The sequence below is a fragment of the Amblyomma maculatum genome, chromosome 5 (genome assembly GCF_055883805.1).
Source record: "Amblyomma maculatum isolate TAMU_Amacu chromosome 5, ASM5588380v1, whole genome shotgun sequence".
In the NCBI taxonomy this organism is placed as follows: Eukaryota; Metazoa; Arthropoda; class Arachnida; order Ixodida; family Ixodidae; genus Amblyomma; species Amblyomma maculatum.
Window position 1 is genome coordinate 98070771 of NC_139348.1, and position 12862 is coordinate 98083632.

Consider the following 12862-nt stretch of genomic DNA (forward strand, 5'->3'; position numbering starts at 1 on the left):
GGTGGGGGTGCCATGACGGCCTGCAACATATACAAATTCGGTGGCAGGCCAGCCCCTGCTGTACGCCCCGCCGGGGTGGTGCAGTGGTAAGACGCCCGACTACTGTGCCGGAGTTCCCGGGTTCGGACCCGACCGCGGCGGCTGCGTTTCGATGGAGGCGAAACGAAGAGGCGTCGTGTGCTGTGCGATGTCAGCGCACGTTAAAGATCCCCAGGTGGTCGAAATTACTCCGTAGCCCTCCACTACGGCTCCTCTTTCTCTCTTTCCACTTTAATTCCCACCTTCCTCCCTTCCCTTACGGCGCGGTTCGGGTGTCCACAGAGCAAGTGTGACAGTTACTGCGCCTTTCCCTTCCTGTGAACCAATTTAACTTTTTATTTAGCCCCTACCGCAAGCGACGGTGACCCACCTGTCTCAGCCCCATCAGCGCCAGGAACAGCCCCCCCCCCCCTCCCCCCTCCGCAAGCGGCGTTGACCTATCTATCCCAGCCAGCCCCATCAGGGCCAGGACCAGCCACTCTTCACCTCCTCCCATCCACATGATCGAGCATCGTTTCGATGCAGGCGAAACGAGGCGTCCGTGTGCTATGCGATGTCAGCAGCGCACGTTAAAGATCCCGAGGTGGTAGAAATTACTCCGGAGACCTCCATTACAGCACCTATGTCTCTCTTTCCGCGTTCATCTTCATCCCTTCATTAAGGGTGCGGTCAGGTGTCCACGGAGTGTGTGTGACATATAAGGAGCCTTTCTTTTCCGATAATGCAGTCTGTTCTTTTAACACTGAAAGAGAGGAGGTAACCTTATAAGCTAGCGAACTGATGGGTCAGTGACCATGGTCAACGGTCTCATTAGCAGTGCCACCGGACTAATATCAAGTAGGGGGGGGGGGGGGTTGTCTGGAAGAGAGGGCACACAGAAGTATTGCGGTTGCTGCCCAGACGTCGGCTTCACTGCGGTGCGGGTGGTGTGCGGCACCCGTCTACCCTTTTTTTCGTACTAGTTCATTATTTCACTCCTGCTCGCACGTGGTCGTGACAGAGGTCCAGTAGGAGCCAGTTGGCATTTCCTGGCCCATGGGTCGATGTACGTTGTGCACAGTTCTCTTCTCTCTCTTTGATAAAAGGTCCCACCCTTGCTCCGCTTCATCATAACCAAGACTGCAATATTATGAGTTTCCACTTGGGCTTTTAGCAAGTACGCTTTCCTCCTTTTTCCTAATGTTGTATCTTATCATCCATTCGATCGCTTGTTGCGTTGTACTCAGTTTAGGTTCAAAATGTTTGGTAACCTAATGTTTGTAGTAAACAGGTATTTAAATTTTAAATTTATTGAAGAGGTCATTTTTATATTATATTTTAGTATTTTGAAATTTTATTTCGTTCTTTATTTATTTACCCTCGAGGACTTTCGGTGTTACAGAAGGGGTTGGTACATGACATCAACATGAAAGTCTTTTGCGAGATACGAATAAAAAATCTATGCCTTTCAAACATGAAGGAAATACATAAAAACACATCAAAGAAAAGAAAAAGTGGCCGAATTATACAGAAAGGAGATGTTTTATCGCATCTTTGAATGCCGTGAGACCTTTAATTGACAAGCGACAGTTGGGTATTGAAAACACGGCCAAGAATATACTGAACTTTATTGGTACAACTGTTCAGTGTGTAACAAATGGTGGAAATTTGTGCTGATCTCGAAATGAAAAATTAAAGCTATCATGAGCCTAGCTCGATCATTATCATTGTAATTATGAGTTGACTGCGAAATATCGTAAAATGTCGTAATGAATGGAGAGAAGGCTCCAACTGTCTGATTTGTAGTGAAACCTTAGCTTCATTGGTATTTTTCCTACTCTTGCGTCGAGCAGCTAAAGCGGCCGTAGGAAACTAAGAAAATGTGTATCGACATGAAATTCCGAGCATCCTAAGAAACGATCTGCAGAAATATTCATTCGTGTGGTGTAATGTTACAATGCAAAAACGTCGTTTGTAAGAAATTCCTGCCAAACAAATCTCGTGCCCACAATTTCCTGGACCGAAAGCGTACAATCTTTTTAAATGTTAGTGGCAAACTGCCAATCTTGTCCGGAGAGTAACTGCAGATTGTCTTCCAGCTTATTATTATTGGTATAGTTGCTTTCTTCTTGAGGTTGGATCTGTAATCACGACCTGCCATGAGTGGATGTATGGTCATACCTCTACTATCACCTCCCTCCCTACCTATAGCAAATTGCTGTTTCTTACCGAGACTTGTGAACAACAATTTTTATCCCGCATAATATCTATTAGGTCCTCCCTTTTGATGTGCCTGCGTGCGTCCTCAATAATGCGCAATTTCACGCAGTAGTTGTTAAAATATGAACCAAAAGGCCGAATTGAAGATAATTGACCGATATTAGCTTACTTTCACCCCACCATTTATCAGTCGCGATCTCTGAATTCCTTGTATAAATAAGTGGTCAATAGGATTTATTTACTGCAAATAATCACAGGGACCAAAGAGGAGTAATATGCTAAATGAACGGGAAAAAGAAGTGGCTGACATACAAAAGCTTTAGAGGCAACAATATGTACACTCATGGAACAGAACTGAAACCACTGGACATTATTGAAAAAGATATCAAGTGGTATCAAGGCAGCGTTGGTGCAGGCATGTTGTCGGTCTTAAAACTTGAAGGTTTCCATTTCCAATGGCGGCCTGTCCGGAGGCGGAGGTTCCTAGTGCCACGCGCATCGTCTCGGGTCTGTCAGCGGCCTTGGTCAGTTGCTTTACAACTGGTGGTGCTTTAGGGGCGGGTTTTGGCAGGTGTATTAACACACGATGTTGCAGCGAAGTAATAAAACAGGGTGCCCAAATCCTGCTTGGGAGATTGGGTGCGTTTGGCAGCTTTGATATCCGGCATCTACACAAATGCAGTATAGGCCTGCTCATTAAATGTCACCGATCAGGCCACAGTCTAGACCTTATCGTTCAATGCCCTCAGCATGGACAGTTTTATCTTTTATGAGGTTAGGAATTGCGATGTGGTCAGGATTTGGCCACCGCTCCCTTCTGTTTGACGGGACCGGCGTATCTATGCGTTGTTGCTTAATCATCGAAAAAGCAATATTATTATCCAAAACAACGAATTGATGCACACACCTCAAGAGAATTGGCTTTGCCTCGTTTCAACGAGCGGCTATTGCGAGGTAAAAACTGCGAAATAATATTTTTGCAACCGCAAAAATTCAGCACGCACTTTGGTCTGTGAGTGCAACAGTTCTTACTTATGTTACATATTTTGATTCAAGCAAAATTCACGTGATTATGTATAAGCGGTAGAAGGGTGCCACCGCTGTAAAAGTAGGCCATGTTTGCTCCCTGCGCAGCTCATAATCTGGTATTACACAGTGCGCGTTCCAAAACATTACAATAAGGATTCTGCTTACCATTATCTTTCATACAACATTTTTCTCATGAGTTTTAAAATAATTTTGAGCTGCCTTACGCTTTCCAGTGCAAAGAAATTCCTGTATATTTAACGTTGAACTGGCATATGTCGACAACACTTGCCTCTTTGCTCCGCTCAGGCGCAAAGCATAAGCAGGTCACCAGGTCCCATATGAGCTGAATGCGCAGCAAATCCACACCGCCTGTTCGCAGTTACAGGTGTTCACATGCTCTCAGCCTGCTGAACCGAAAGTGCTTGCAGCTGTTGTACACGTCCACGGAACAGTTAGGGTCGCTTCCGTAAGGGGCGCGTCGAACTGCCATCATGTACCGTCACGTTGCGCCGACCATGACTGTTTTTGTGTGGGAATGTTTTAAAGCAAGCCGCAAGTCAGCTTATTGCATTCATTGCCGTAGATATCTGCTTAGAGTTATTACAATCTGGCACATTAAATAAAGTAAACAATAAACTAGAGCTACACACCGGAGACAAATAGAATCATTTCCATATTCTAAGATGCTTTCGACTTATTGTCCAATTCAATTTTTCAGTCATAACAAACCTAACGTTTCTTTAATTGATATTACACAGTCATTCTCTTAAAACAGGTTAATATAGGACCTTGTGAGGTGACTCAGTGGTTACGGAATTCGACTGCTGTTTCCACCGACACGGCTTCAATCTCAGCCGCGCCTGCCGCTTTTCGATGGAGGCGGAAAGCAAGGTGCCGGCATACTGCATGATTACAATGATATTAAGTAAAAAATCAGGTGGTCGAAATAACAGGATCACTAATTTGCGGCTTTCGGATATCATCAGCTCGTTTGGGATGATAAACTCCGCAGTCGGAAGAAAAATAATACTGGTGAACGAGCGATCAAACTGCACTGTTTACGCGTACCAACTTCTATCGCTCCTGTTTTATTATAAGCAATGGGAAACCAGGTTAAAATTCACAGCGACTATATACAAACATAGATGCAGGCGACAACATCCGACAGCTGCGCGAACATTGATACGGTATGCAATATAGAGATACCTTGCTAGCGACTACTGCAGAAAAAAAGGAATATATTAAAGCAAATAGCAACTCGCATTTCATTTACTCGAGTGAAGGCCTATGAGGGTTCAGCATGTTTTATTCAAACAGATGTACATTCTTTAGATAACCACGAAGGTTAGTGGTAATGAGAAGCATTTGGTAATTTCAAGCTACAGGCATTACATTACTCACATTTTAATGTCACCGACAGTTCTCTTAGCAATCTTGATGATCAGCGCAGCTGCGCTCTCTGAGATGTTTCTTTTTGTAGCGCAGGTTGACAAATCAGATGTGCCACTTGTACCTATGAAATATAGGTGGGCGTTATGACAGAGCACGTTTTGGTATCTATTACTTATTTTCAGTAAATTGACGAGTCCTGCTCAACCTTTTACCGGAATGAAAATGACTATTTGGGCTCAGCGTAGCTGTATTGGACTTAGCACGCCGACAAGGGTAGTTCACCTGTTATATGGCTTTTTTGTTAATTTTGGCTAAATCAGAAGTTTAAAATTATAATCTCAAAGCATTCCCCTGCGCCAGTGTGTGTTTGATGATTGCTTTTGGTTCGGAGTATAGAAGTATTGGCGCTGGACATGATACTAGAGAGGGCTCAGAGGCGTCTCTGCGATAACTCTGCCTGATGTTGTGGACTGTAGGCACATGACAGTTGCTTTATTTCAAAGTAAGTTCAAAATAAAAGCATGGGCTGTCACAGGCGCAACGAAATATATCACGTCTTTGACCGATTTAACGTGAACACTGCTCGAATACAATATATGATTTTTTAACGTTACATTCATGAAGGTAGTGCATGCTATAGAGTCATAACGACTTCCGATCATGGTACTAAAAAATGAGAACTTCACGTAGCTCAATCATACGCATGCGGTCGCTAAAATCTCGAGGTTGAAATTGTTAGGTCCTGCTAGATCGATACCGACCTTAAAGTGACTGCTGAGTTTGCGCGGCGTATTTTGCACCTTGCCGCCAACAAGTTCTTGTAACCTTTCCAAAGAGCTTCCGAGTCTTCCCTTGTATGGCCGGAAAAAGTCGTTAAGTTTTTTTTATGTATTATCCTATCTCAGCTAAATTTTCAATTTGTTTCTTCTTTCTTTAGGCGAGCACAAATATGCTAGATGTAGGTTGTCTTAAAAGGCATGATACGGCCTGTTCGTTTGCATTATTCATTTCAGTTCAGGTGTGATCAGTGTTATTCGTTTGACTGCTTGATGTTCTCACATAAAATATATCGTGGCGTCACGTATAACACAATTTGATATCTCCTTCTGAAATGCTGCGAAGGTAGAGACGATTGTTCCAACCACAACAAGCGGTTCTGGTGGCATGTTTCCACAAATAAACATGTGTTGTACAGAGAAATCTGTCATTATATTCATCACGAAATTTGGAAATCCGTTGTGTCAGTGGCACGATAAGAAAAAAAAAAAACTGCTCTGTCCGCTAATATGTTCTGTGTCGTCATCCGACTTGTAGAAGAATTAAAACAACTCCTTTTAGCAGCCTTGAATTATAGTAAGGAGAACCTGGTCAGAGCCACAAGCGAACGAAACGGTGAAGTGTGTCGTCACATATAAAGATATACGAAATAAAAAAAATAGAGTGCTATACCTTGTCGCGCCGCAAAAAGTAACATGTGACGGCGACATTTCAAAACTAATTTCTGGCAGCTCCATAGCCTAAACAAACCGTCAGCTTTTTAATTTTCGGTGGCGGTCATGGTGTCATAGCTTCGTCCTTCGGATTCCTCTACCCGCACTGCACGCAGCTGCTGCCCAATTCATTTCAAGCAGGAAACAGACTGTATAGCAAACTGCTGATATACGTACATCCATGAGCTAAATGCTTCGCGCAGGCCTGGTTTGAAATCTTCACCTCGATTGTGAAATGCAGCATGGAATAAGTAGGATACCGCATTGCACATCGGAAAGGTCTTTGGGACAAGACGATACTCAAAATCAGCAGCTTTTTCGTGGCGGCTTCGGAGTTTTATTGTCATACTCTGACGTTTTTAAAGTTTTGTCAAAACCCGTTTTTCTGTTAAAAGTTTAGCCGCAATCAGCTGAATATGTTTATAGAACCGCGATAGTTTTCTCGTCCTAATTTTTAGACACAAAAGTTTGTTCTGCTCATTTGAGAAAATTGCATGTGAGGTAAGCGGCTCAAGCATGATTTACGCTGTTCTGGCTGACTTGCGGTATCGAGCTATATAGTCTGCGGAATCTGTGCTCCTGTGCCAGATATCTTGTTTGTATGTTCCCGGAAGATGCTCGTTTGACCTGGCAAGTGCTGAAGGCAGACCACTCTAGCCAAATAATTGCAAGCAGGTAGTAAGTAGTAAGTCCTCCATGATATCTGCTCTCAAAACGCTTTAAGGAAACAGGTAGAGTTAGCCCATAGCACGCACATACTGGGCACACCACTAGTAGATGCTCCAAGGTCTCAGTAATGCCCCAAGTAGAACATTCCGGCAAGTCCGCCTGTCCAATTAAATGCAAGTGCTTGCTCGTTAAAGCCACCTCTGAAGGCTTTCAATGCCGAAGGTATGAATATATAATTTTTTTTATATAAATTATTTATTTATTTAAAAAAAATGATGACGTGGAATTAGATGCTGAACAGAAAATGTCACTGTCAGGTCTAGATTTCTGCGAAGGGTGTGCCGAGCGTCTGGCTGGGGTCAGTGAACTCCCGTAGCACTGAATGATACTGTTTAAAAGAAGGAAAGGTGCATTTGGTATACAAAAGGCTCCACTTTTCAGAAGTCAGGGATGGGGGCGCTCTTTGCCTCGTCATTTGCCTGCTCAATACGACCGAGCCCGTAGTGTGCAGGGATATATCGAAGCACTATCTTGTGGCCATGATCTCGTGATAATGAATGGAGCTTGGAGACATGAAATTGACCTGTCAATTACCGAAGTACACAACTCCACTAAAAGCAGACATGAAGGCATAGTTAGCCTCAAATACGCAATACGCTGTAATGGACGCCGTCTAAAGTGTCTCGTGTCTCAGTTCTGTTTCATGCTCCAGGGACGAAAGATGCGAAAGTCGATGAACTTCAGTCCGTTGTTGAAGAATAGAATATACAGCAAGCAGAACTTATACAATAATTAAGCGAGATAAGCAACAGCAGAAACGTGAAGGAGTAGCAGAAAAAAAAAACAAGCATGACAACAAATACACGCAAATACATAGCAGTTATACGTTGTTCAAGGTGTGCGCTTCTATCATGCTCAAGGAGTGAATGCAGTTATTGGGTAGCTTATTGCTATCGGAATTCGCTCGAGGGAAATATTATTGCTGCAATGAATTAGTTTGGCGAAATAAGACGTTAATGGAATCGAATGAGTGTGCCTAGTCTGCCGACTACTAAAATGAGTTAAAAAAGGGTTAGGGTCCAGAGCAAGTTTGCGGTTGAGTAAAAGGTATAAAAATTTTAGGCGTAGAAACCTTCGTCATGACTGGAGTGTAGAAATGTTTTGCGACGCCATTAGTGCAGATAAAGAATTAATACGGCCGTATACTTAGTTAATAAATCTTACTGTACGGCGCTGAATTCTTTCTAAAGTGTAGATATTGCTTTTAGGGAAAGCATCCCACGTGACGCAGGCATAGTCTAGTTTATGACGGACAAGAGAGCTGCATGTTAGGAGTTTAACCTCGGGTGTCGCATATTTAAGCTTGTGGCATAGTACACAAAGTTTACGCACGGCTGAAAAGGACACATTGTTTATATGTGTGTTCCAGTTAGATCATTTTTTATGGTCACTCCTAAGTATTTCAATTCATTGACTTCAATGAGATGATTGTCCCCGATGGCATAATTAAACTGAAGTGTTTTTTTTTTTATTAGAGACATGGAGAAATAGGGATATTTCGAAGTTATGTTTCATGCCCCATTTAGTTGTTACCTTACGAATTAAGGGCAGAGTTTAGCGTCAGTTGGTTGTTTGTTGAATTAATTTTGCTAAAACGAACGCAGTCGTCTGCAAACAACCGAATTTGTAAGGGCACAATAATAACTTCACTATGCCGTTTCAAAACATTATAAAGAGAAGGGGCCCCAGGACGCTTCCTTGAGGTACACCTGACGAGCCTGGCTCGCTACAAGAACGCTGATTGTCAACTGTAACATAGTGAGAGTGGTGGGAAAGATAAGAATGGACCCAGGCGATAAGGATGTCGGGAAGCTTTAGTGCTCGTAATTTCTGAATACGCTTATCGTAAGGCACACGGTCGAAGGCTTTGCCAAAATAAAACAAACTTAAATCCACCGGTCTGATTTTGTCAAGTACGGAGCTGAAATAACGAACAGCAATAGATACCTGAGTGGCAGTGGAAAATTTCTTTCTAAACCCGTGCTGGTATGATGACGGTATGTTATGGTCGTTTAAAAAGTCAGAGATGAATTTAGCCACTATACGTTCTAGCATTTTGCAAGTCAAGGGTGAAGAGGAAAAAAAGGATTGGAAGTGTCAAACGTGCGTCATTTCAGTAGCTAGAAGTGCCAATGATGCCCAAAAAGAGAAACAGAATGAAACTTTGGGATATGAAAAAGTTTTGGCCGAAGTAAGACGCGTGATCACGGAACTCTCAGATAATAAAATCAAGGTACAGACAATCTTACAGATAAAGGATACAATTAGCAATATGGAGCAATCAGTTAAGCAGCTCTGACATTGCTAGGATGAGAAGCTTGTAGAAATGAAAACTCAGTCAAGCGAGATTGTTGACCTTCAAATAAGAGTAAAAAAAGAATTGAGAGTGGCAATGCTCCCCAGGATCTCCTGATGCTGCGACAGCAAGTGAACAGCTTGGAACAACAGCAGGAATCAGAACCTAAACATTGATGGTTTGGAGAATGAAGATTGACTCTGGAAAGTTGCTAAAATCTTGCTAACAAATGAGTCTTGCTGAATTCACCGACGCTGATGTTGAACGCCTACATACGCTACCGAAAAAAAAAGTAAAAACCTGCAGTGCTTGTTCGCTTTGTATCACGCGTCCCACGAGACCCCTGGATGTCAAAAAGGCGTATCCTGCTCAATAGCAGTTTAGAAGTGCTCTTTCTGGACAACCTTACAGCAGAAAATAAGAGACTGCTGTGGGTAATGAAGGGACGAGCAAGCGAAAAAGGTTAAGAGTACGCCTGGCAAAAGGGTGGCAAGTTGTTCGTGCGCAAAGTTACAGGTGCACGGGTTATCCGCATTCAATGCGATGGCGACCTCGATAAGATAGTATGACTGTTGCCGCCTTTGTGAAATGTCACCTGTTTATTTTCCTTCCATAAACTGATGGCTGCCCCTTGCGACGATATTTATCAGAGTGTTCATGTTTCATGTGAATATTAGAAGCTTGAAGAAGAAACAATTTGAGATAGAAACAGCTTTAGGTTCACTGGATTACAAGTTTGATCTGGTAGCTTTTACGGATACACGGTTTTCAAGAGAACGAGATTGTTCGAGAGATCAATAGATATCGGTCAGAACGTGTTTACCGATCGAATCGTAGAGCGGGCAGAATTTCACTCTGTGTAAAAAAGAATCTCCATTTTAATGTTATACCTGAATTGTCAAAAATAACCGTCCATCATGAGTCGCTTACCATGAAATGTTGTGGATCTGTAATTTCAACTGTTTATTGCCCGCCTTCGGGCAGCGTTACTTACTTCAACCAATTCATCAGCAGTCTTGTCGAATATGTATTCCTATTGTTATGTATGTATTCCTATTGTCCTGATTGGTGACTTTAATATCAATGTGACAGTATCAAGTTCTCCAACACTAAGTTCCTTGATATCATTTGCATCTTTCCACTATGCCAACGTTATCCATTTACTGACGCGAATAGCGCAGCGAAGTGAATCGCTCATCGACTTATGTGTAACCAGCCATCCTCAAAACATTGTTCTAGCAGGCATTCTGATATTTGACTTGAGTGATCACCTGCCGATCTTTTGCTTTTTCCCACGCGTACAAAAGGTAAGCAAGCTCAGCACGTTCTTCCCGTCTTCTATAGAAAAATCATTTCTAACACTATAGAGATTGTCTGGGACTTCGTAGAGGCAAAGCAATAGAATCATGGCTATAATGAGACAAATCTTAGCTTGTCTTACAACATCTTTTTGAACACAGTTAAACGATGCTACCGTAAAGTGTTCCCAATGACCCCGCTCGGAAAAGACAGGAAATCTAGGAAGCCATGGGTTAGTCATGAGTTATAGGTGAGGACCAAGGAAAGAGATAACTTATGCAACACATTTATCCGCTCAAGAGATGTTGGCAAATTACTGGAGTACAAGAATGTTCGTAATAAGTTGAACTCTCATCTTGAGAAATCGAATACTGAGTTTTGTAAATGCAAATTTATTTCAATGTTTAATAATCCTCGGAAAGTCTGCAACAAAGTTAGGACCCTTATTGGTAACCCTAGCAATATGATTCCTAGCACACTAATATTTAATGGCACTGAGTATTGCAATACTTCTCTAGCAGAAAAATTCAATGACCATTTCTGGAATACCGGTGCAACACCACAATTTTGTGGTGCTGGACAAGGAGTCGAAATGTATATACGTGCCGAAAGCCAAAATTTGATATTTCTTGACCTTTGTTCAGAAGTTGAAATCTTTTCCTTCCTCACGTCCTAAAAAAAAAGCATAGCAGCTGGGGTTGATGACTTGAAACCGAGCCCATTACAGTTGTCGCCGATATGTTATGTGCTCCCTTGCAACAGATTTGTAATGATGCTTTAATTACTGGGTGTTTACTTGATGGCATGAAGATAGCAAAAGTAGGGGTTATACATAAGGAGGCCGGTGTGACGGCATGAACTACGGACCCATCTCAGTCTTTCGTGTGTTCTCAAAAGTTTGAGTATCTCCTGAAAACGCGGTTATGCAAGTTCCTTGACGAGAAGGAAGTCTTCGGTGAAGAGCAATATAGGTTTCGTTAAAAAAAAAAAAATCAGCCGAAAAGGCATTGCTTTTTGCTCAAGGCAAACTGTGTATAGTTTTTACCATAAAATTTTTAATATCGGATTGTTATTAGATTGAAAAAAGGCCTTTAATCCAATTAAGCGTCATATTCTGTTCCGGAAATTCCCGTTTATTGCTTTCGAAGCGTGGCGCTCCAGCTGATCCGCACTTATTTATCCGAAAGGTTCCAGTACACATGCCTCAATGGTTTTCATTCCCTACAAAAAGAGATAACTTATGGCGTTTCACAGGTCTCCATCTTGGGGCCGTTGCTTTTTATTATATGCAGCAACGATATTGTACATTTTCCACTCACCCCAGCTATCATTATTTATGCTGAGGATACCAGCTTGTTTTTCTCGGGCAGTAATCTAGCTGCTCTTGCATGCCAGGCTAACAGATGGTTGAGCGAATTATTGTTATGTCTGAGTGCAAACGAACTGCAGCTAAATGTTGATGAAACGAAATACGTCATCTTTAAACCGAGAACCAGAAATGATGACGCAATATTATTATTAAGTTTAATGACTCTGTAATAAACAGGATAATCACACAATCATTTGAGCTGGATGCCGCACATAAACAGGATACACGAGAACGTATCTACATCCGTAGGCATGCTGCACTAAATTAGGAAATTAGTACCTGTCTGTTTAAAGCGGCAGTTGTACTATACCCTTATGCAGTCTCGCCTTACCTACTGCTTACTGATCTGGTGTTCTACCACTGAGACTAATATTGATAGCCTCATTATTCTCCAGAAGCGAACCATGCACTGCATTGAAAACCTCGAGCGGCTGCAACGCACGGCCCCGGTGTTTCTAAGAAACAACGTACTTAAAGTTAACTGGTTATACCAGCTGAAAATTGCTACATACATCAGAACCCGAACTATACAAGATTCATCTAGGATATCCAGCTTGCGCTTGCCCAGTAATACGTGATACGACATGAGACATAGCTTGTTCAAATTAAGAAGAATGAGTTATGGTACCCAAACACTGATGTACTTATCCCTAACTTTCTGAACACCCACCCATTTTTCCTAGATATCATGCAGCAATTTAGATCGCCTGGGAGCTTTAAAAACTCCTTCAAATCTTACATGCTGTCGCTTTTAATACCATAAGTATTTTCTGTCGTCTTACATGCCAAAAATGTACACGTGTGAGAAAGCCTGTGTAATTTTGTTGTTTGTTTTCTTTACCACTTGTATAACAATTTAATCTATTACTTGTGCTTGCTGACCTGTGTATTGGTAACAGGGCCCTCGCCAGGCAGCGAGCATCTGCCTTTTGCCCTGTCATCCAATACCAACTGTGTCTGAAAGAATGCCTCAAATAAATAAATAAATAAATAAATAAATAAATAAATAAATAAATAAAT